Raw genomic sequence first — 3024 nt, 5'->3', positions numbered from 1 at the left:
GGCAGCAGCTAAGGCTTTTCCCTTTGGCACCACATTGATCAGGGCCAGCTCCTGATCAATGTGGATTCCTTAGCTATGAATCTTCTTTAATCAGTCCCTATTTCGGGATCTGCATTCACTGTCCATTCATCATGTGTTGCAGATATCTTCCCATGAGACGATGTCTACCGTTTCAGTTTTGTTTTGTTTTCTGCTGTCACAAAAATGAATGGTGCTTTTTAAGAGAAATTATTACACTATAACTCATGTACTTCAGTTTCAATTAGCGTGTGAATGACCATGTTCTTGAGGGAGTGTCTTGTTACAATTAACGTTCAAACAACACCATTCCTAAGCACGGCGCTCAGCGATCGAGGGAATATGTTTTCTGTTCTTAGGAGCTCGTCTTTCAGCGCGAGCAAGCTTTTGCGCCGAAGCTGAAAGATTGAATGAATATTAAACATGTTGGGTTATTTCCCAGATAAGAAGATCAATGACGTTGTTTTTTCCCCACACTCTTCTGAGAATGAGAGGGGAACATTAGCGAGACAGATGTGGCATATTTGCGGTGGTTATGGCCGAGCTATCCTAGGTTTCACTGCAAAACATCTTTGTTTAATTTGGATAAAAGGTTTCCATAAATGGTTGACAACATTGAAACATGTAAAACTACTATAAGGCACCACAACTTTGTGGTAACAATTATTTTTCATTGAGGCTTTGAGTTCGGTGAGGTGGGGCCTCGTATTTTCTTTTGTGGTGCGTGTGTGATTTAAATATTTTATTGCATTAAAAATCTGATAATTAACGTTCAGTTCAGTTTATTCACAACAAAGTTGAAATACATTATACAAGTACAATCATAAGACACAATGGAGATATGGGAAATGGGACACCCTGAGAACAGGGCCCAGACATTAAGTAGATAATATTTCAAATCTATGTTTACCAACATGTTGTCTTGATTTAGAAAAGTGCATGTAGGGTATTTTACATATTCACAATCTGTTAAACACCTAAGACTAACCAAAGATCCCAATAACTAACTAACCTAACCATGATCACTACATGGTATGGCAGCATTGATATTCATATGCAGCCATATTAAACAGCCATCTTGGTAAAATAACAAAGTACAATTGCTTTAAAATTCATTGCTCAGGTCTATGAAAAGAGAAAAAGGAAGGAGGAAAGAAGGTCCAAAGAAGATAAAGTATGTAAACACAAGAACTGCCGATCCAGACAATAAATGATGTAAGTCAAATAAAACCTGAACTCACATTAAAATACACCATATCAATATTAATAAAGAAGTTGGTCAAAGTTACCACCATTAAGCCTAGCTGTATATCTACAACATCATGTATATAACTATATACCATCATTAAAGACAGCAAGTAATGTAACATAGGACACATTTATACTTTAAAATTGACACTTCTTTCATACCCAACTGTAGGGAATTCCAGGAGAGAATACACACACTCTTGGCAGCCCCCGGCCTTTCAGTGATAACTATCCCTTAGAAAGAAAGACGACTGACATCAACATCCGCTGACTAAAAGTGGAGTCAGTAGAATATTGTCCTCTGCTGTTTACCTCACACACTGGCTGCCCTTTAATCTCTAATCCCTCAAACACAGGCCAGCGGACCCATTGTATGGAATTCCAAGTCGCTCTCTCAAGGTGTGTGATTAACCCCTACTGTACATAAGAGCAAACATGGCATCAAAGGCAGCCACAGAGAGTGTCTGCAGGTGACGGGTCAGTGGGAGGTGAGGGGTCAGTCGCAGGCTGGCAGAGCAGCCAGTCTGAGCAGAGGTGGAGAAAAAAATCCAAGAAGAAAGCGGGTTTGCTGAGTAAAGGACCGGGATGAGGGTTTTTGTACTGTTGAACCCCAAGTCCTCCATCTAAGCTGAAATCGAACCGTTGCCCTTAATAACAAAATAGTCCCAATGTGCCAGATGAAGAATGAGCCAACAAACACCGCCGCTGCTCATAAAGTAGACAAGACATATTCATCAAAGGATTGGCGTAGTAATCCGTGAGTCTGAGTTATGTTGATGCCAGTAAAGTATAACATAGAGAAGACACATTATATGTAAAGTATGTAAACCATATCAATATAAAAACATGCGTTACATAATGTGTGTTTTTGTTCCCTGCATGCTCCCGCATGTTTCACATGATTCCTGAGAGAATTTTGTGTGTTAGTCTTCGCTTAGTTGTAGTGTCGTCCCATTTTCTTTGAATTTCTTTGCCTCAATTTAGACTTACATGTATCTCTGGTGATTATTAAAGACAATCCAGTTTCCAAGATTAAGATGGTAAAAAGATAATCTTGGATTATTACAATTTATTTTTACAGTGGAGTTCAATGCCTTGCAACTTGAGATAACATCCGCAAATAGACAAATCACAAGCAAAGGATAGAAACCACTCACCGGTTTGACAGCACATAAAAGATGTCCTGTAGAAATACAGAGACACACTGCAAGTTGCCCACAACCTCATGGGGAAATTAAAAGGAAAAATATGCTTAAAACTATATAGTTTCAGTCCAAGTACAAGCTACTAATTGAGCCTTAAGTTAAGATGATTTTTGTCAAACAAACTGCATACTTTAAAGCATTTTTGAATATTTATTGGGCATCATTATCATAACTAGTCTTATAACTCAAACAACTCATTGTTTCCTGACGCACAGTAGCGCACATTCAGATGCAGGTCTTCTTTGAATTTATTGTAGGGTGATAGATGTATTTAGCAGGTGCTGGCACCCATGTGGAGCCAAGGTTGGGCAGTGATGTTACTGTCTATAAACAGAGTCAGTACAAACACACACACACACACACACACACACCTCTTCCCACCAACAGAGAACTCGCCACAAGACCACACAAACTGTATTTACACCTTGCATTTCTTTCTTGCATAAACACCGCTGCTATTAATTGAGCTCCCGCTGTTTGTGTACTACTCTGGAGAGTCTTTTGGGAGAACAAAGATATTTCAGATTCCTCCTCCTCCTCCTCCTCCTCCTCC

The sequence above is a fragment of the Anarrhichthys ocellatus genome, unplaced genomic scaffold, assembly GCF_004355925.1.
Source record: "Anarrhichthys ocellatus isolate YVR2014 unplaced genomic scaffold, GSC_Weel_1.0 scaffold32, whole genome shotgun sequence".
NCBI classification, from domain to species: Eukaryota; Metazoa; Chordata; class Actinopteri; order Perciformes; family Anarhichadidae; genus Anarrhichthys; species Anarrhichthys ocellatus.
Note: the sequence above shows the minus strand (reverse complement) of the source record.